The sequence below is a fragment of the Helianthus annuus genome, chromosome 7 (assembly GCF_002127325.2).
Source record: "Helianthus annuus cultivar XRQ/B chromosome 7, HanXRQr2.0-SUNRISE, whole genome shotgun sequence".
Taxonomy (NCBI): domain Eukaryota; kingdom Viridiplantae; phylum Streptophyta; class Magnoliopsida; order Asterales; family Asteraceae; genus Helianthus; species Helianthus annuus.
This window is the reverse complement of record NC_035439.2, coordinates 31554607-31576701: the sequence shown is the minus strand read 5'-3', so window position 1 is coordinate 31576701 and position 22095 is coordinate 31554607. Positions and strand designations below refer to the sequence as shown.

Below are 22095 nucleotides of genomic sequence, written 5' to 3'. Positions count from 1 at the left end.
ACTAATGATTGTAATTAATAATTAAAAAATAAAATACAAATATTAGGTAATTAATGCTTTAGGTAATTAATGACACCCATTTTCTCTCTCATGCCCACCTTTCTCTCTCCTGAAAGGTTGACTTTTTGGTATATTTAACAACACCCTTTACAGTATTTTGCCCAAATTTATATGATTGGGCTTGATTGCCCGAATATGGAAGGAAACTCACAAGAGCGCCTCGATGGCCGCACGACATTTTGCATGTGCCTCGCCTCGCCTAAGCACATGCCTGATGCGGCTTTAACTACATAGAATTGTATACACAAAAAATAAAATTGCCAGATGGTTGAGACTCGAAACAATGAGCCATTAACGATTTCTTTTATTATAAGGCCTTTCTAGGTAGTCAAAGGCCCAAAGAGCTTGCGCGTCGTCGAGCCACAAGCTATGCAGTTAGTGCTGGCACAATTGAATCAAAACAGAAAATAAGGAACATAACTTTTTAGGAGAGCTCCTTACTCTTTTATATTAATAATAAACCAAAATATTAGCGCACAAATTACAATACCCTTGACTCCTAGTTATAATAAATTAGAAGAGTAAAATGCACGGATAGTCCCTGTGATTTGGTGAAATTTCACCTTTAGTTCCCAACTTTTCAAAATTACACACTTAGCCCCTATGGTTTGACAAGTTGTTACTCGGATAGTCCCCAAAGCGGATGAAGGTTGCTCGGATAGTCCCTGTGGTTTGACAAGTTGTTACTCGGATAGTCCTTGTCATTTCACACCCACTTAACCAGAAAAACTAACCTCCATCCGCTTTGGGGACTATCCGAGTAACAACTTGTCAAACCACAGGGACTAAGAGTGTAATTTTGAAAAGTTGGGGACTAAAGGTGAAATTTCACCAAACCACAGGGACTATCTGTGCATTTTACTCTAAATTAGAATCTAAATGACCAAGTTACATAAACTTATATTTGAAAACTTTTCCTAAAAAACATTTCATTCTAAAAATAAGGATAAAGTTATTCTACGAAGGCTCCTAAAAATAAGAAGTGTACAAAGACAGTGGATCGCAAAATATAACACAATGTCGAAGAAAAAAGACATAATGAGTCACAGAAAAGGCACAGTGACGTAAATATAGAAAGACACAATGATAAATAAAAGGGTAAATTACACTTTTCGTCCTTTATGTTTGTATTGAATTGCAATGGATAACCTTTAGCTTCAATAATTACAGTCACAATCCTTTATTTGGAAAACTCATTACACCTTTCGTCCTTTACCACTAACCAGGTTAAATTTTTTTGTTAAGTCTATTCACTTAAGGGTAATTTTGTAATTTTACCTATTTACTTAATAAAATATATATTTAGAAAAAGAAAAACTTAAGGAAATATATTTTATATTTCTAAATCAACAAGTGTAACAACAACCTGCAAAACCCTCTCAATTTCGATCTCTATTTTTTCCCCAAATTAACTCTTTCTCCTCACCAGCTCCCAACTGTTCGATTCCTCCAATCCTACAGCTCTATTTCAATCCACCCTTCAATTTCACATGCGCTTGTCCTAGATTGAACTGATTTCATCCAGCTCTCGGTAGTAGGAGTCCGTGAACGACTTGTTCGTTTGGATTTATCGAAAGAATCACGAGTCTCTGATGTTGTGGGATTGGTGTCCGTGCTGAATATGTTATAGTATTCATCGTCGGAATTGCTGATTGTGCCGAATATTAAAGTATCTATGAAGAGGATTGTCGATCATAGAAGAAGATGGGTTTTGGCCAGTTTGCATCGCCAATGCATCCTCAAGCTGGGGCCACAACAGCGGACATCAAAGGTCGTTTCCATGGATCATTTCGCAGGTATAACTGTTTTGATAATCCCAAATTGGATTCCGAGACCAGATCTGAAGGTGGAGGCGGCGTACTAGGGCTTCGTCACCGGTAGTGGTAAAGACGGTGGTGGTTGCAGAGAAGTGGGGGTGGGGTGGGGTGGTGGCTTCGTCACTAGGGCTTCGTCATCGGCAGATCAGGATGGAGGTGGGGTGGGGGTGTGGCGATCTGGATGGAGGCGGTGGTGTGCTGTGCTGGATTTGGATGAAGACAGTGGGGTGCATCTTGGATGTGGGTGGTGGTTTGTGGCTGATATGAGTTGTTTTGCAGACGATACACAGAGATTAGAGAGAGACATTTTATATACAGAAAAGATAGAGATGGCATAGATTAAAGAACAAAATATATTTATTGCAAAAATATAGTAAAAAGACTAATTTACCCTCATGTGCAAGGCACATGTCTAATTTAACTGAAAATTTTAACCAGGTTAATGATAAAGGACGTAGGGTGTAATGAGTTTTCTAAATAAAGGATTGTGACTGTAATTATTGAAGTTAAAGGTCATTCACTGCAATCCAATGCAAACATAAAGGACGAAAAGTGTAATTCATCCTAAATAAAAAGGCACAATGACATAAACAAAAAGTCTAAAATCTACAAGCTAAATATCTAAAAACAAAAACCTAAAATCTCACATCGTAGTGTTCGATAAGACAGTTCCAATACCGCTTGAACGAGTTCAATCGGAGTATTTTTTATACCCTTTGTACGATTTCTTATTTTTAGGAGACTTTGTATTTGATCCTAACCCTTAAAAATAGACTATTTTCTATAAAACCAACTAACTTTACCGACTCAACCATTGACCCAGGACCACAAACATGGTTAGAACTTAGAACCATTGACAATGGGCTAAAGTTTGTCGGCATTTGAAAACACAAATTGGACTTCCACAAGATGGCAGGCCCATTACATAGTTTAAAAATCTACTTATCAAAAATGGGCCTAAGCCCAATTTCACCACGTCTTATTTTCAAACTTTCTGTTAGCACATCCTTAACCAACTAACTTTACCGACCCAACCATTGACCCAGGACCACAAACATGGTTAGAACTTAGAACCATTGACAATGGGCTAAAGTTTGTCGGCATTTGAAAACACAAATTGGACTTCCACAAGATGGCAGGCCCATTACATAGTTTAAAAATCTATTTATCAAAAATGGGCCTAAGCCCAATTTCACCACGTCTTATTTTCAAACTTTCTGTTAGCACATCCTTGACCAATGAATTAAAAATCTCAAACTACACTTCCAAACAAACATTGACTTTCTCCACTCGATAATAGTAGATTGACCATTTCACCCCTTCTTCATTTCTCGTAGGTATGTTCGCCTATTGTTTCCTCTTCTTGTCCATCCATCCATTTTTTTGTTGTTTGAAACATTTCAAGATTCAAAACATTTTCTTCTAGCGTGCTTACAGCCTTCTAATCGTTTATTATATACTAGTCTAAGTTCCCGTGTGTTACACGGGTGGTTTCACAATAAAATATATCATTTAAAAGTGTTGACATAAACTTTTAAATGTTATATGTTTAAAATGATAACTTGTAAATAATATTTGGAAATGAAACAAATATTGCATTTCTATCATGCTTCTCTCGCTTGGGAAAGAGCTGTTTGTTCTTTGTTATACCACATGTTGAAAGATTACCCATGCATTACGACGGACATTCGATCAATGTTGATGTTATTCGTTATAGTAACAGTAACATAAATCTTTCTTTAGCTTATCTGGTTCATTTTTGTAATCCAACACGTCTAAAAGTTTGATCCACAAATCAAATAAGCAATACAATAAGCATGCCCATTAAGTTGGATAAATACCTTGGCTAATGGTCACTCCATTGAAACATGCCATTTGTATAATAAACCTAAATAACCGAGACATGTTGATCCACTACTTATGTAAAGATTGTAAACACAATAAACAAAAAAGAAGAAATAAGAAATAAGAAAAAGATCACAAGTCGTTAAAGAATTCATTATACTAACACATTTGTTCTTCATCTCACTCGTGTAAACGTCCTTCGATGATGACAATGAGGTGCCGATGGTGGTGGATCCTGTCGACAGTGTTTCATCAAAGTAAATTATATTATTTAAGAGTGTCGACACGTATCGATGTCTTTTAGATATATCACAACTTAATTTCTTTTGTTTCCTCTTTTAATTTGATATCGCGAGTGCCAGTACGCTAAAGGAACGAACTAATACCAACCGAATTCCCGTGCCAGAATCTCTTAATAATTAATGTGCTCTTTGACTAGAATTTTTCATGAGCTTAATTTCTTTTGACCTTTTCGCCATATATTGTTCTTCCGGCTTCCTGCATATTGTTAGCCATTTTAACAATAAGAAAATTTCAAGACCATCAAGCCTTTGGCCCATTTCCTTTTTTGCCAAACTTTATATCTACACATCTAACCAGTTACGTTGTTAGAGATAAAACACTACTTAAATCGACCATTTCCCAAGTAAATTAGCCGAAACTGGGACCAATATGATGACCATCAACATGTCCATAAGAAACCTATCTATAACAAATTGTAATCATGAGTGCTAAGAATGAACATCCCATTTTGAATTCTTAATTAATTGAAGGCAATTACTTTTACTTAGATTGACAACAACAACAAAATAAAAATGAAGTACAAAGGCATAAATAGTCAGTGAAGAATTAAGCTTGAATTCATAAAAGAATTACATGTATCCCCTTCTTGCAATTACTAACAATAAAGTCCTCACACTTTGTTATTATCATAAAAGTTCTATTTTGAGAGATAAAATTCCTGTATGTATCAAAATATAAACGAAAAAAGTCCTTTTTTTCATGATTAAGTCCCTAAACTTGAATAAAAAAAAAGACTTCTTCACATATTGGTCAGATTGCATTTAATCTGTACAAAAGTGAAATTAAAGTTACATTTAATCTGTAAAAAAAGATCAGCTTGCATCATGACATTTATTATAACGGGTCAAATGATTTAAAAAAAAAGTTCATCCGACCAGCTTGTATCATGCCCTTTTAATGCAAATATATATTATAAGAGGTCAACTGGCATGAATGGGTCACCAACCTGACTCAGCCCATCTTGATCTTTTACCTAGCCCACCGAAAATGATATTAAATGATCTAAGAAATCAACTTACCTCCATGAAAAACGATGAATATGAGAGCCCGTTAACTCCCCCTAAACAACCATCAATATGTATAGCTCCATAAAATTAGCTACAAAAAGCGTAATACTAACCAATGTTAGCATCGTTAATTGACCAAAAGCAAGAACATTGACACATAGCAAAAGACCACTTTAAAACAAAAAGATAAAACAATTAATCCATAAAGATAATAAAGTAAACCTCTAAATGACGAAATTCATGTTCAAGTCTCTTTCATTCAACCGAAATTCTATGTTCCCTAAAATTCCAAAGAACGCTGATCACGCCATTAAGAAATCTCACAACGAAAATGGAAGGAAACAAATAGTGTACAAAAACAAACTAAAAATTATTAAACAAATTACTTTACGTTTCTAGGTAATTACAAAGTTCTAAATGTTAAAAAAGGTTTGTCATACTCATACCATGTGGTTTTTGTCACACGAGTAAAACCATGTGTATGTAATCACATGTCTTGTGAAGAAAGTAACGATGCCGTTGTTTGTATCTGTAATAATTGAATCGCATTTAACAATGTAAAATTCTCATATTACTTACATTATCGAGTTACATACTGAAAACTATAAAAAAGAAGAAAAAACGTACAGTGATAAGCCATTTTCAACAACAGGAATAAGCCTAACACATGCATCCATATTGAACAATCAATTCAATAATGTCAAGTGTATACCTATAAATTATCACAAGCTAAACTCAATGCATATTTCAATTTTGATATGTAATTCACGAATAAAAAATAGTATAACTATGAGATAGAAAGCATAGAAAGAATATTAACATACTTGAATAGTCAACACAAATGATATCTTAGATAATAAATTTAAAAATATAACTTTTAATAATCCAATAACAGAAATAGATAATCAATACCATGAACATTGAAATCTGATTCGCTTAACAATTTAGATAATTACTATAATCAGTAATCAAACAGCAAAAATAAATAAATAAATAAATTAAACAATACCTTGATAAGGGAAATAAGAATCCTTGTTCTTCCTAATGCTATTTAAATTTTCAACTTCATCCCAGTAAGACATGCTCCAGATAAGCTAACATAAAATGATAAAAACACTACAAAGTTTATCTTTTCCATGTCTAGTTTACTCTGAATCAATTCATCATATGCTTTAACTTTAAATTAAGTAAGTTCACAATCAGGGCTGAAATAAGACCTTTAAACACGGATCCGATGGTGGACCAAAAGTAGTGAAATTAAAGATTACATTTAATCTGTAAAAAAAGATCAGCTTGCATCATGACTTTTATTATAACGGGTCAAATGATTTAAAAAAAAGTTCATCCGACCAGCTTGTATCATGCCTTTTAATGCAAATATATATTATAAGAGGTCAACTGGCATGAATGGGTCACCAACCTGACTCAGCCCATCTTGATCTTTTACCTAGCCCACCGAAAATGATATTAAATGATCTAAGAAATCAACTTACCTCCATGAAAAAACGATGAATATGAGAGCCCGTTAACTCCCCCCAAACAACCATCAATATGTATAGCTCCATAAAATTACCTACAAAAAGCGTAATACTAACTGATGTTAGCATCGTTAATTGACCAAAAGCAAGAACATTGAAACATAGCAAAAGACCAATTTAAAACAAAAAGATAAAACAATTAATCCATAAAGATAATAAAGTAAACCTCTAAATGATGAAATTCATGTTCAAGTCTCTTTCATTCAACCGAACTTCTATGTTCCCTAAAATTCCAAAGAACGTTGATCATGCCATTAAGAAATCTCACAACAAAAATGGAAGGAAACAAATAGTGTAAAAAAACAAACTAAAAATTATTAAACAAATTACTTTACGTTTCTAGGTAATTACAAAGTTCTAAATGTTAAAAAAAGGTTTGTCATACTCATACCATGTGGTTTTTGTCACACGAGTAAAACCATGTGTATGTAATCACATGTCTTGTGAAGAAAGTAACGATGCCGTTGTTTGTATCTGTAATAATTGAATCGCATTTAACAATGTAAAATTCTCATATTACTTACATTATCGAGTTACATACTGAAAACTATAAAAAAGAAGAAAAAACGTACAGTGATAAGCCATTTTGAACAACAGGAATAAGCCTAACACATCCATCCATATCGAACAATCAATTCAATAATGTCAAGTGTATACCAATAAATTATCACTAGCTAATCTCAATGCATATTTCAATTTTGATATGTAATTCACGAATAAAAAATAGTATAACTATGAGATAGAAAGCATAGGAAGAATATTAACATACTTGAATAGTCAACACAAATGATATCTTAGATAATAAATTTAAAAATATACATTTTAATAATCAAATAACAGAAATAGATAATCAATACCATGAACATTGAAATCTGGTTCGCTTAACAATTTAGATAATTACTATAATCAGTAATCAAACAGCAAAAATAAATAAATAAATAAATAAATTAAACAATACCTTGATAAGGGAAATAAGAATCCTTGTCCTTCCTAATGCTATTTAAATTTTCAACTTCATCCTGGTAAGACATGCTCCAGATAAGCTAACACAAAATGATAAAAACACTACAAAGTTTATTTTTTCCATGTCTAGTTTACTCTGAATCGATTCATCATATGCTTTAACTTTAAATTAAGTAAGTTCACAATCAGGGCTGAAATAAGAACTTTAAACACGGATCCGATGGTGGACCAAAAGTAGTGTTGCCTTTAGGTGCAATTTGCTCAATACAGCACTAAGCTAAGTCTTACTAAAAGTACAATGGCAATTACTTGTACTTAGATTGACAACAAAAACAAAATAAAAATGAAGTATAAAGGCATAATTAGTCAGTGAAGAATCAAGCTTGAATTCATAAAAGAGTTGCATGTATCCCCTTCTTGCAATTACTAACAATCAAGTCCTCACACTTTGTTATTAACATAAAAGTTCTATTTTGGGAGATAAAATTCCTGTATGTATCAAAATATAAACGAAAAAAGTCCTTTTTTCATGATTAAGTCCCTAAACTTGAATAAAAAAAAGACTTCTTCACATATTGGTCAGATTGCATTTAATCTGTACAAAGGTGAAATTAAAGATTACATTTAATCTGTAAAAAAAGATCAGCTTGCATCATGACTTTTATTATAACGGGTCAAATGATTTAAAAAAAAGTTCATCAGACCAGCTTGTATCATGCCTTTTAATGCAAAGATATATTATAAGAGGTCAACTGGCATGAATGGGTCACCAACCTGACTCAGCCCATCTTGATCTTTTACCTAGCCCACCGAAAATGATATTAAATGATCTAAGAAATCAACTTACCTCCATGAAAAACGATGAATATGAGAGCCCCTTAACTCCCCCCAAACAACCATCAATATGTATAGCTCCATAAAATTACCTACAAAAAGCGTAATACTAACTGATGTTAGCATCGTTAATTGACCAAAAGCAAGAACATTGACACATAGCAAAAGACCACTTTAAAACAAAACGATAAAACAATTAATACCAAGTCAAAGACATATTGAAAAACAATTATCCCAGAGATTATGAAATAGCATACCAAGTCAAAGACGTATTGAAAACTTCGTGCTTGTTTTCCATCACCATAAACTGCCATTGCTTGTTTGCGACTGGCCTGCAAAAAAGCAGAGCTATTTTACTAAATGTTAACATCCTAGGATCGTATGTGTTAACATACATGTAATTTGAATCATAGCTGTAAAAATTACTTTCATCTTCTGATGTGGCGTCTTCACTGTTGATACCGGGAGTCACTGCCAGTGTAGTATCAGTTAAGGTGGCAATTGCCGTTGGTGAAGTTGCTACATTGTTTTCTTTCTTTACCACCGTTGTTGAAGAATCCTTCAAGCTTGCGACCTCAAGGTCATCCTTTTCTCTCAATTACATCAGTATTTAATGCTACACTACCTGCATACCCATTTATTGTTCTTGACTTTCTTGCACAGCAAGTGGAATAAATCATAAAACCCCAAAAGAACATCATTTAAATTGTGTTTAAAGTTTTGTAGTTTCAAAGCCTTGTAATTTCCATAGAATTTTACAAAGACATTCTATCAAATGCTCAAATAGAATGAGTTAACATAGTGACACTGGAAGGTTCAAAACTCAATAAATCAAGAAATTCTATCTAGCGTAAGCAAACAATTTGAAACTCACCATCAAAACGGGTTGCCGCCAAATTATAGACTTGCGATATGCCACCAATTTATACAAAGACAGATCAATGATTCACCATAAAACAATAAAAGACAGATCATATACAAATTATAGACTTGCAATATGCCACCAGTTTATTTAAGTACTTTTTGAAGAACTAATTGAAGAACTAAATTATAGAACTGGTGGATTAACCTTTTCATGTAAATGCTCCACAGCATGTGGGTCTCATGATGCAACTTTCATCCTTCAGGTCCAATCTAATGGTTTTTTGCATGGAGGAAGATCTGTCATTTATGTTCACTAAAAACATTAGGATCTTGATTATGAGAATGAACATTTTCATGGAGGCATTACAATGGCAATATTTTATTTTTACACAAAAAAATGCAGTTAGAAAATTACTAAAAGTGAACATGAAAGAAGAGAATAATACCATGTAGATGATCTTTAATCGAACCCATTGGCATGTACTCATATACCAAAATCCTGTTAACATGATCCGCGCAATATCCAACAAACATATGTAAGTATAAGAATCGAAGAACAAAGTACCTAATAGAAGCCTCAAAATAAGAAACGATCAAAAGGGAAAATAAAAAGCCAATTAGGAGCCTTGGATTCCCGGAAATCCCATGCCTACACTACACACACTCCCTAGGAGCCACCGTCGAATGAACAAACTTAATTAAAAGCCTTAGGAGCAGCCTTCAGAACCACTAACGCGTGCGTCCTGGTCTACACGAACAATACACAATCAATAAAATGAGGGTTTTTGATTTATAAAAAAAAACCCCAAATCAAATCAACGATTCAACAAAAACATGAATAAAACCTAAATCTACTTACAACATATACAATTGCTGATCAATTAAACAATATGCTACTCAATTAAACAATAAGATTGATTAAAATAAAAAAATACCAGTTAAACAATTTTAGGCGGCAAATGACAAATACCGGATTACATAAACATCGAAGAAAACATACCTGCAGAGAGTTCTTATGCTTGAGATCCAGGGATTTCTTAAGTTCTTATGTGACTGGAATTTAAAGAAACACCAGTTACCGCCATCATCCTTCTTCTGACAATCATCAAGACTTGGTCGTCGATTGATTAATAGATAAAACATAATATACATCAACAGAGAGATGGAGCGATGGAACCTGCAAGATACATGAGAATGAAATTAGGGTTTTAAGGATTGATTGTACGTATTGGAGAAGATTTGTAACTGATTGATTGAGAATTGAGTGGGTTTCCATGTAAATAGAATTGAAGGAATTGAAGGAAAATAGAGAGAAGAGGAGAATGGCGCCTAAAATCCTAATTCTCTGGCCAAAGAGAATAGCCACATCAAAGTCAAATAGTCAAACATTATTTTGCTTTAGTATAAGAGATAGATATATATATACTAGGTTAGAACCCAGTGTATTACACGGGTTGAATAAATGTAATTTTATATATTAAATAATAAAAGTTATATTTTTACGAACCCCGTATATTGTACGGGTTAAATAAATGTAATTTTATATATCAAATAATAAGAAAAGTTATATCTTTAAAAACCATGTGTATTACACAGATTAAATAAATGTAATTTTGTATACTAAATACTAAAAACGTCGTATCTTTAAAAAAAACCATGTATAATCGGGTTGAATAAATCTACCAAAGAATAAAAGAAAATTACATCCTTAAAAACCCGTATGTTACACGTGTTGAATAGATCTAAAAAAGAGTTATATCTTTAAAAACATATGTATTACACATAGTAAATAAATGTAATTTTGTATATAAAATACTAAAAACGTCGTATCTTTAAAAAACCCGTGTATAGTTGGGTCGAAAAATCTACCAAATAATAAAAACAATATATCCTTAAAAACCTCTTGTATTATACGTGTTGAATAAATCTAATTTTACATAGCAAATGATAAAAAAATTATATCTTTAAAAACTTAGTGTATTACACGGGTTATATAAATGTAACTTTGTATAGTAAATAATAAAAAGATATATTTTTGAAAACCCCGCTTTTTAGACTTGTTGAATAAATATAATTTTGTATATCAAATAATCAAAAGTTATATTTTTAATAAATTAGGATAACATTTAATATTAATTTATTATTTATATATTTAATATAAGATAAGTAGGAAAGAGAGGTAAACCCCGCATTTTAGACTTGTTAAATAAATATAATTTTGTATATCAAATAATAAAAAAGTTATATTTTTAATAAATTAGGATAACATTTAATATTAATTTATTATTTGTATATTTAATATAAGATAAGTAGGAAAGAGAGGTAAACCCTGCATTTTAGACTTGTTGAATAAATATAATTTTGTATATCAAATAATAAAAAAATTCTATTTTTAATAAATTAGGATAACATTTAATATTAATTTATTATTTATATATTTAATATAAGATAAGTAGGAAACAGAGGTATTTGTTTTAAAAATATATTAAATTAACAATTTAAATTTGAGAATAATATTTTATTAAAGTATAATAAGATTTAATATTAATTTATTATTTATTTATTTATTTATTTATTTAGTTAATATAAGATAAAAATAAATTGGAGGATACCTTCAATGAATGACATGTGTCCAAAACTTGGTTTCTTTTATTATAGTAGATAGATATATATATATATATATATATATATATATATATATATATATATATATATATATATATATATATATATATAGTAAGGTTCATGTGAGAACCACTTTATTGCGAGAACCGCGAGAACCAATGGGAACACAACCTAAAATAGCTAAAAAAACCTAACATAACCTAACCCCCACCCCCCACCCCCCCCCCACAAAAAATAAAAATCCTAACCCCCCCCCCCCCCAAGCTAAATGCTAAAAACTAAACCCCCCCCCCAAAAAAAAAAAAAAAACCTAAACCCCCCTCCCCCACCCCCGAAAAACCTAAACCCCCCCCCCACCCCCACCCCAGCTAAAATGCCAAAAACTAAACCCCCAAAAAACCTAAAAAAAATCTAAAAGATTCAAAAAAAACGCACAAATTTTTTTATATATATTTTTTACATTAAAATCGCTACTTTTAGTAGAAATTTTTTTTTAAATTAAAAAAAAAATTGGCTACTAAAAGTAGCGATTTCTTTTATAAAAAATATTAAAAAAAATTGTGTGTTTTTTAGCTATTTTTAGGTATTTTTGATTGTGTTCACATTGGTTCTCGCGGTTCTCGCAATAAAAGAAATGTGAGAACAACCTAAAATAGCTAAAAAAACCTAAAAAACCTAACCCCCACCCTCCCCCCCCCCCAAAAAAAAAAAAAAAAAACCTAAACCCCCCTCCCGCACCCCCTAAAAACCTAAACCCCCCACCCACCACCCCCAAGCTAAAATGCTAAAAACTAAACCACCAAAAAACCTAAAAAAATCTAAAAAAAAATAAAAAAAAAATCTAAATTTTTTTTAATATTTTTTATGTTAAAATTGCTACTTTTAGTAGCCAAAAAATTTTTTAAAAAAATATATTTTTTTGCTACTAAAAGTATCGATTTTTTATAAAAAAATATTAAAAAAATTATGTGTTTTTTAGCTATTTTTAGGCATTTTTGGTTGTGTTCACATTAGTTCTCGCAGTTCTCGCAATAAGGGTGGTTCCTAACGGATCTTTGTCCTCTATATACATATATATATATATATATATACATATATATATATATATAGGGGGAGGTTCTATGCAAAACACTAAATATTGCGAGAACACGCAGAACAAAATGAATCACTCATTTTTTTCAATCCTAAAAACCTAAAAAGTAAATAAAATTTTTATAAATGTAAGATTTATTGTTTCTCACACTAGAATGTAAAAAAAATATGAAAAATCTTTAGTGTTTAAATAACCTACACACATGTAGGTTATATGTAGCCTAAATTACCTACATGTATGTAGACTATGTGTAGAGGAAAATATATGATTTTTTATGTATATATAATACACATATGAATGTAGGAAACATAAAATTTAGAAAATATGAACCTTAAATATCAAAATTTAGTGATTTAGAGTTGTTCTTTTGTTCTCGCAATAATTAGTGTTCTGTAATGATCCTTATCCTATATATATATATATATATATATATATATATATCTATACTATATATAATATACATATCCAAAGGACTTCTTAAGGTCATTGAAATTTCCTTAAAACATCTCTAAAGCATGATGTACAAGTGTTTTAAGCATCAGAAAACATCCATTTCCACTTATACCCTTCAACTAAAAAACATGGATAGATCAGGTTTCACTCTCATTTCAAAACATTTCAAAATGCCCGCTTCCCTGCTCTCTCTCTCTCTCTCTCTCTCCGGCGATCCAGATCTGGATCTAGGGATTTTCTCCATCACGTTTCTACTACTCCATTTCTTCATGGAAATCATTGGAATCAAACTCAAGTCTAGGTTCGAGTACACAAATATGGAGAAACCACATTCGTGCCATCTCTTCTGCTACTGATTCGCTTCAGATCCGGACATGGATTTTATTCCAAGGTTCGATTACACAAATATTTCACATGTTTCTTACTCTAATCAAAGGTTTCTTACATATGTAAGTCGTTTTTTTATTTTGTTAACCGACTGATGGCCAAAATCGTTGTTTGATGACGATTTTATGGGATTTTCGGTCGCGTTATTTGTAAGCCAGATTTGATGACGATTTCATGTTATTTGGTTCTGTATTGAATTCTGAATTGGATTATCCAGACATTAGTTTAAGATTCTTCAAGTTTTGTGAAGAGCGGTCTAATTTACTCGACACCCAGAGGTAAATTTAAGATTCGTGAATATTATTGCATGTTTACACTTTTGTAATGTGTTGTTCTATGGCAACAATCTCCAAGGATTATTAAATGTTGCAGCATTTGCGATTTCTGGGTATGGTTCCTCTAAAGGAAGGCATTGTAATCAACATTTCTTTTTTATTTTCTTATTATGGTTCATCTAAAAATAACTGCATAAAGTATATGGGTTTGGTTTGATAAGAAAATAGTTTAGTGAAAGAAAACCTTTGATTGATATGTTTTTACAGCCAAAGACTAAATGTAAGAACTTGTTTTCGCAGCGCGTTTTTATTTAAGCTATTGTATATTACCGGGGGTTTTGTTTTTATCAGGTTGTACAAAGCATCATAAGCGAGCTTGAATCACAAGGGGGCTTTTGAGAATTAATTCAAGGGGGCTTTTGTAATTATTAAATATACATTTATATTTTTTGTTGTAAAATTTTAGATTTAAAGTATTAATATGCGAAAAAAATAAAAAAAAAAATTTCAGGGGTTTGGGTCTGATTGATTTGTCGTCGTGTTTTCAGCTGCCGTTTCAGGATTAACTTCTCTGTTTGTCGCATTGTTATGAAGGTTTGTGTTCCTAAATGTTTACATTCTTTGTTTGTGCTTGGTGTGTTATTGAGGTTGTTTGATGGTAAATACAAGTGTTTTGATTATGTTGAGTGTTTGATCATGTTGTGCATGTTCAGTTTGATGTAAATACATCGGTTTAAATACATCTTTTGGAATAACTGTTATAGATCATCACTTGCCTCTCAGACACTATTCTCTTCACTTAGTTCATCTCGAAATCAGACTTAATTAGAGGCAGTTGGTTAATTAGAGGCAGATGGATGGATGGATGGACGGACAAACGTACGGACGTACGGACGGACGGACGGACATTGGGAAATCTAAAAGCCGGTTTATATGTAGTAAGTTTGATTACTAAAAGAGCTATTATCATTATGAAAGTTGTTGTGAAATAATTTGATTGCATTTCTTGTTTCCAGATTGGCATAAATGTGATACTTGTAAAAGAGCTTCAGATTTCCAATGCTATTGCTGTCCAAAGAGTGTTTGCGGACGTTGTATGAAATCTGCCGATTTTATTCATGTTAAAGGGAAGAAAGGATTCTGTGATCACAGCTTGAAGCTTACACTACTTGTGGTAGAAAAGAAAGATGTTGATTCTGATGGGGTATTTTTGTAAATTACCATTTTTACGTTGTTTATGTTTTAAAGTTCAATCGCATATGATTGTTTGATAACTGTTCTAAATTGATAGAAACTATATTCAAAACTAGCAAGTGTTAAATGATACGAATTAATATAATTTAACAAAAACGATAATTGTTTTTGAACGATTCTTAAGTTGGAATGTGGTTTTCAGGAAACTGTAGACTTTAACAATCGGAACACGTACGAGACTCTATATAAGGAATATTGGGAGATTATTAATGACGCTGAAAAGTTGACTCTTGAAGAACTATTATCCGCCAAAACAAAACTGAAATCTGGAAAAAATTACGATTCAGACCAAAATGACGAAAGTGATGAGTACCAATGTTCGGATTCTGAAGAAAACGAAGAAAAGAAACCACATAGTTCCGAAAAGAAATTGAAAAGAGCAAAGCCTGAACCGTTAGGGCAAAAAGTAAAAACAATAGTCAAAAAGGAAGTTAAAGTCAAACAAGGAAGAGTTCATGGGATGGGGATCAACACGTGTCATTGAATTTCTTACCTAGATAGGAAAGGATACATCTATTGCATTATCTCAACGTGAGCTAGAAAACATCGTTAAAAGGTACAGCTAGGAAATGAATCTAATCCAAAAGAACAAGATAGTCGAGTGTGACGAATGGTTACGGATGATCACTTCTCTGAGGTGAACCACCATTAAACCTTAAAGTGATGCTAAAAAAGATGGTTGTGATGAATATGATTTTTTCTCCTGCTTTTTTTATTTGTTAAACCATCAACCGTTTTTGAACGTTGTAAAATTTCAGGAAGAATGTCAAGATTTAAAAAAGAAAGTGAAATCCGGAATGCTTCAAAAGCTTGAGTTGGTAAGCCTAAATGTCATTGTGCATTCCCTAATATATATTGCAATAGAATTGTATTTTACAAATGTATATCTACATATACGAAACTGACCATGTTGACTTGTATGACAGTTCTTGAAGAAAAGGCTAGGAGTCTACACAGGGACATTGTGACACATGTATGTACGAGTAACCATTCATTTATTATTACTCAAATTTATTGTTTCTCACTAATGTTATTACCTTTTTAAGTATATTAGTTGGTTAATGCAATTGCTAACTGCTATAATCATTTTCTGTTAATTAGTGGATTCCTCGAGAGCTTGGCATATTGAAACATCGTATCGACCAAGCAAACGAGAAAAGATGGAGAAAAGAATGTCCTTTTTTTAGTAATTGATGGAACTTACTCTGTACTAATCTAAATTTAGGGGTGTTCACAGCTCAGTTCAGCTGGTTTTGACAAAATTTCTCGGCAGAACCTCTATGTATGATGTCACAATATTGCAAACCCATCCGGAATCATTTGCTTACACTGTTCGGACAGATTGAACCGGTTGTTATAGTAAATTCTTAAAAATTATTGAAATAGTTCATGAACATACGAAATGGCGATGAAACTGGAGAATTTTTTTGGTTCCATGGAGCAGCTAGAAAAGTCAAGAAAACCATCTATTGTCAAAAGTCCAAGTCAATTGTTTGACTTTAGTAAAGAAAAGTCAAGCATGGATGATATGAGCAAGGTGGATGTTGAAGACATTGAAAGCTCTCAGTGGTTTGTTACGTGGCTGAGGGGTGAAAAGGTGGGGCCTGTGTCGTTATCGGTGCTCAAGAACTGGAGTCAGACCCAGGCTACATCAAAATCTATGATTTATAAGATAAGTGAAAGCAAAGAACAGGCCAAGCCACTGACTGCTGTGCTGAATCTTGCTTTTTCTAAAAAATGATCATGTTTTCAGGTGTTCTTTTGAAACTTAAGTTTTGAGTTTGCTAAAGTCAAAGTAGTATGTGCAGTTTATGAGTCTGTTTTTAGTGGTGGTATTATATAAGAGCAAGAGACTAGAGGTTTTGGAAACATGTTGTTCATAGTCTAAGAACAGGTAAGACTGGTCTCATTGTGTTGTTCAACTCTCTGCGTATTTTAGTTGTTTTGCTATTTTGTTCTTGAGGCTTTTTGCTTCACATGTTGGTTGAAATAGCTTTGCTGATAGAAGACAAAAAAGAAAGGTTTATTGGTTAAACAGGTACAAAAAAGAAAGAAACTATCTTATAATGATATTGTTTTTCAAGATGATACTTTAAGATGATTTCTACATGAAAAGCCACTCATATTTAAAGAAAGTGTAATAAGTCTAATAAACTGTGGTGCTAAATTTAACTAAATGTTATATATAATGCTTTATATTTAAGAAATTCTATGAACTTTAATTTTTTTTCTATAACAATGGCTTTGTTATGAGTTGTTGAAACTGGTCATCATTATTGTGATTTGTGAAAACAAGATATCTCCAAACTGATGATCATTCATGTCCTACACTCCTACCTTCTTAGCTAATTGTATCATATGACATTCATTTTAACCATGTATGATGAGCCATGTCAAAAAAAAAAAAAAAAAAAAAAAAAAAAAAAAAATCCTAAAACACAAATCTTTAATTCTTTAATTGAAAAAAGGTTTGAATACATACATGGACCAAACACATTTTCTTCCGGACTAATCTTGTATTTGGTCGATCTCCTTGTCGTCACCGTGATCAACATTATTAACTCCACCAGCACCATACCTCCATCCATCCTCATCATTTTCTCTATCGTCTTCATTGTCTTCTTGCACATACTTAACAACTACAGGCCATGGCCGCTTCTTGCCTGTGATAGCAGGATAAACATTAAGAACAACTGATTTTTTAAGTGAAGTGTATAGATATGTTTGGTGAATTCGGTTTGGTTTTAAAACCGGTTTGGGCCAAAAATCGGTGTTAACTGTTTTTTAAAATCGGTTTGATTTTTAAACGGATTACAAATGTCGCAAAGAAGAACCGTGCTATAACTGCGGTACCATACACAAAACGAGTACCGCGTTTTAAATTGTTGCCGCCGCATCGCGCGGGTTCCGGCTAGTATATATATATATATATATATATATATATATATATATATATATATATATATATATATATATACACACATACAATTTACTTGTAACAAAATAGTTTGTAATCATATAATCCATTAACCTGGTTTGACCGCCTACCTAACTCGCCCATTTTGCCACTAAGGAGTAAGAATTAAGCTGATAATTTGAGTAAATCGTCTTATGAAATCTCAGATCTTTTGATCCCTATGTTCAGGTAAAACAGAGATTCATTTGACTTTAGGGTAAATTTTAAAAAATTATTTTGATGTTTAAAGTTGTAGGAAACCGAATAAAGCATCAAGCATTGTAACAAATACTACAAGAAGCAAAATCTTGAAGCAAAATGTTTGCCAATCCATACGAATATTTAATCAATAAAGTATTAGGTTTGACCTAAAAAAGTCAATCTATCAAGGGATGTATCTTACCTGATTCTCTTCTCCTTAATTTGAAGCCCTTTTAGTGACATGTGTCAAACTGGTAATCAAGATATAAGAGCTAAAGATTGAAGAAGAAAAAGAAGAAGAAATCCAAAGAAGAAAGAGAATTATCTCAAATCAATAGCTGCTCATTACGGTTCATGAGTTCGTAACTTAAACGAACACTTATTACAACATACAGTTCCACCCTTCTACTATTGAACTATTACAGTTCTAGTCCCTATACTATTTAGTATGTAACAATACTCCCCCTCAAAAGATTTTTGTCCCCAAAAATCAGAATAACGAGAACAAATGTAAAGAAAATCTAATCAAAACTATCAAAATCAAACTGGAATATTCAAGTGCTACAGTAGCAGCTCCAAATCAGCCTGCATTGTTAGATTTTAAATATCAACATCATCAACATCAGTTTATAAAGTCACGTACAAAACTTATCAGACTTGTATTATCTATTATATTTGTATTGTAAGTGTTATAACTTTACCATAGGATAGTTTGTTAAGATATTTAGGCGGTTGTATAATTGCTTTACCGCCAAGCAAAGTCAGATGGTTATAAGTTTAACCGCTAAATCTTGGGTATAAATAGCCTGAGATATTCACAATTGTAATATACGCACTTATTATTATCTCTTGATTCTCTCTATCTTTCTATCGTTGTTATTGTTATTGTATTGTTGTTTGTGAGAAGATATCACAGAGATGCTGATATCTAATAATTGGCATCAGAGCCAACATTCCAAGGACCTGTGAAGTGTAATCATGGTATATGGCGGGAAGCCAGGATGGAGTTGATTGTTCTCCAATGAATCCAGCGGTGGAATTCGATGACGAAAGCGTCCCTTCACACATCATGAATCAGAAGGGTTCAGGGAGTATGTGTGACACTATGAAGAAAGAAGACGAAAGTTTGGACGATTTGTCTCGCAATCGCAAACTGAGGTGACTGTACCTATTCTTGTGTATATAAGCTTCATTGACAACGCTAACACACAAGCCATGTTTGCCAGCCTCTGCTCTACCATGCACATGAGACAAACAGGGCCGGCCCTGAGAATTCGTGTACCCTGTTCGAGCTCGAAAAAACGTGTCCTTAGTCCATTAACGAAATTGGGTATTCGGTTCATTAAAGGTCTAAACCTAATGCCAATGGACTAATAACTAATCTAAACCATAAGAATAGTTTTGTAAGTGGGCCTATGTTGGCGTTTGTATGGGTATACACTATTAAAAAAATATATTACATATACATATCAGGTTTTTTTTCATATAATAATGTGCCCCTCAAAAGATCGGGCCCTGGCCGGTGGTCCTCCCCGCCCACCCCCAGGGCCGGCCATGGACAAAACAACTCCACCTGGTTAACCTTATTTTCACCTGACCCTCGACCCACTAAAGTAGCCGTCAAAATCTTGTGCATAAACCTATAAACTGGATTAGTAATATCAGACGCTACCAAATTGGCCGAGAACAGAACAGTGGATATCGTACTCCGGAACCTTGCAAGATCCCCTTTCAGTAAACTGTGTTGGTACTGCTTTGCAAACACACCACGTAGACTTGAAACAAATGCATGTGACTGTACCTATTCTTGTGTATATAACTGTGTCACAACCGCAAACTGAGGCATAGTCATCTCATAGACCTTCCTGCCTAAAGAGAATGAAAATGCATGGTACTGCCCATAGTTTCCTTGTTTATACTGAAATGTAGCATAAAATTCTAAAGTCAACTCTTTGTATTGGTGAGCATCACAATCTAAAGCAACCCTGAACTTGTCACCCAGTAAGAACTCTATCCTATCTCTTTGACCGATACGATCCAACAACTCCCAATCTATCCTCCTAAATGATAACAAATTAACCTGTACCAGCTCACCTAGCCTCTGATACTCCGAAGCATCCAACTCAAACTATAACAACGGACTATCCCTGATCCTAGTACTCCTCCCGCGAGGAATAACTTCAGGCGTCTGGTATCTGATTTTTGTCTTCCCGAAGTCCAGCGTATACTGTTGTGTTGTTGGGTCCCCTCGCGGCCTTTGTGGTGGCCCTCGTCTCCTCTTACCCGCTACCCCACTCAATGATCCTTTACCTAACATCCTATAAAACAATTCAATCGAGCAGCACAAAAAGAGGAAAACCATTAGAACTATTTTCGGTCTTTTTGATTTTTTAATTCTTTGAATTTTCTGATTTTTTTTTATTTCTTATTTTTTTTCAAAATAAACGGAAAAACAACCATATAGCATTCCTTCGCGGTCGCTACCGAAAACGGAATTTACAAAATACATTGTGGGTGACCGTTTGCAACAATATCAATTTTAAACCGAACCTCACCCGAATGGAGATTGAGTACGGGCAAGTGGTATCTAATTCATTTAAGCATAACATAACCCAAAAATATGACCTATGACTCAAACAACACTCAAAAGACATGACCGACGCAAGACTAGACATGAACTAGACTGACTCATAAAGCTAGACTCAATGTACATTACCTCCTCCCGGCACTTTAATATACAATACCCAAGTGCCTAAACATTCCGACTTTGAGTCTCGAATCAACCCCAAAGGTCAAAACTTTAAGTGTCAATACTTTAGTTCGGATCAAAATGTCTCCCTTTTGTTCAAAAGCTTTTAAACCGGGTTAATATCCTGCTCAAAACTTATGTTTTTACCATTAACAACCCAACCCAACACAACCGAACCTTAACCTCAATGTCCGAATATACCAAAAACACCTAACCCGAGACTGTCACACCCCCAAAATCCACAAGCGGAGTATCACTGTAGGGCGTGACTGACCAGGATCATACCACTAATCATACTGAACAATAAGTAAAATAAAGAAGAACCAACCCAATCCGAAAGTTTAGTGCTTACGAAAACAAAATCCCAAACCAAGTATAAGTGTTAGCGGAAGCATAAAGTTTAAAACCCATTAAGTAAATTAAGAGGCCATAATGTTTAATAGTAGCAATCCAACAGTTGATTCCTAGCCACAACGCCCACTCCTCGTGTAAGCTCCAGCCATGTACCTAACGACTTGCAAAGCATGTAGTAACGTATCAACAAAAATATTAGCGAGTTCCCCAGTTGGTTGTCCGTTTTAATGTTGTTCCAAAAACCAGAAGTTGTTAAGTTCCTTGTTCTTATAACTACATGCCATGGGGAGCTACCCCACTGTTTTAAACCACTAGACCCGTACCATATCGACTACTGACTTAAGTTATGTTGCGTGCCCCAATTCAATGTCTATCATCATTGACTAAGTGCCCAAGTACATTAGTCCACGCACGTCCTCTGCGGCATGGTGTGAGGCTTGTCAGACCTAATAGCGCTATTTAACTAATGACCTGTTCGCCATTGGCCTGGCGATTAATTCGATATAAAATGAGTGGG

At 33.3% G+C, this 22095-nt stretch overlaps 2 long non-coding RNA genes and 1 other non-coding gene across 5 annotated transcripts; 1 reads left to right on the top strand and 2 right to left on the bottom strand.

Annotated features, from left to right (window-relative positions):
- Window positions 1–8409: 8409 nt before the first annotated feature.
- Window positions 8410–8985, bottom strand: LOC118479351. Its single transcript, XR_002568862.2, has 3 exons — window positions 8794–8985; window positions 8625–8699; window positions 8410–8459 (listed from the first exon to the last, which is right to left on the bottom strand). It is a non-coding gene; the product is annotated as an uncharacterized LOC118479351 (long non-coding RNA).
- A 4592-nt stretch (window positions 8986–13577) lies between these two features.
- Window positions 13578–17223, top strand: LOC110897675. Of its 3 annotated transcripts, XR_004863119.1 has the most exons (9): window positions 13578–13793; window positions 14007–14067; window positions 14613–14658; window positions 14829–15002; window positions 15081–15268; window positions 15461–15955; window positions 16077–16136; window positions 16245–16291; window positions 16420–17223. It is a non-coding gene; the product is annotated as an uncharacterized LOC110897675 (transcript). The 3 variants fall into 3 exon arrangements; XR_002568861.2 differs by having other exon boundaries at window positions 13578–14067; window positions 15461–15874; XR_004863118.1 differs by having other exon boundaries at window positions 13578–14067.
- Window positions 17185–18825, bottom strand: LOC110897676. The gene is made up of 3 exons (XR_002568863.2): window positions 18678–18825; window positions 17801–17981; window positions 17185–17316 (listed from the first exon to the last, which is right to left on the bottom strand). It is a non-coding gene; the product is annotated as an uncharacterized LOC110897676 (long non-coding RNA).
- Between the last annotated feature and the right edge of the window lie 3270 nt (window positions 18826–22095).